Source organism: Nannospalax galili, unplaced genomic scaffold, assembly GCF_000622305.1.
Source record: "Nannospalax galili isolate Female #2095 unplaced genomic scaffold, S.galili_v1.0 scaffold1200, whole genome shotgun sequence".
Taxonomy (NCBI): Eukaryota; Metazoa; Chordata; class Mammalia; order Rodentia; family Spalacidae; genus Nannospalax; species Nannospalax galili.
The window spans coordinates 1,372,890-1,373,798 of NW_008347131.1; positions in this window are offsets into that span (position 1 = coordinate 1,372,890).

Genomic DNA, 909 nt, shown 5'->3' on the forward strand with positions numbered 1-909 from the left:
TAAGCTGGGTGTGATGGTACATGCTTTTAGTCCTAGCACTTGGGAGGCAGAGGCATGCGGATCTCTGTGAGTTCAGGGCCAGTCTGTTCTACATACTGAGTCCAGGCCAGCTGGGGCTACAGGGAGACACTGTATCAGAAAGACAAAAAAAATAAATAAATAAAAATTCCTTTGGCCATTCCAGACCCCTGCTGTCCCTGAGAAGAACAGGCTCTATCTGGTATTTCAGCTGGAAGGCAGGGTGGCAGATTCTTTCCAATGGGGTGGCAACTTCCTCCCTACTTTCAGAACACACCCCTTCCCAAAATTCCACTCTCTCAGGCCAGCGGCACAAAGGGAGCAGGGCGGGCTCTGGGCGTCAGTCAGTATATGCCCACATCCTTTCCTTTTCCTTCTACACCCATGTCCTGGGAATGGCACAGAGCTGGTGGAGGCCACCCTGCAAGTCTCTTGAGAGCCTGGGGGTGGCTTCTCAGTCATCCCCTCCCTTTTTGGTTCATCTTCCAAACCAACTGTCAGCAACAATTTTCCTGCACCCGAAGTGTAATCATTATTGCATTGTACCTTGCTTGAAGAGCTGCCAGTGCCATTCAGGCCTTAGAAAGGATTTTAAAATCCTAGCCTGGGGTCTGAATATAGTTAACTACAAAACAATCACCTTATCCAGACCCTTCTTTAGGACCTAGGGATAAGCCAGTCTAGATTCTGCAGCTTGTCAATAACAGAAATTCACCTCAAATTAGCTTAGAGTCAGAAAGGAATCCATTCTTTCCTCTGACTAAGAAGTTCAGGAGATAGAACTGCCTTAATTATACCTGTAGGATTTTGTGTGTGTGTGTTCTTTTGAGACAGTGTCTCGTATATATTCTAGGCCAGCCTCCAATACTTTAGGTAGTTGAGAAATGACCT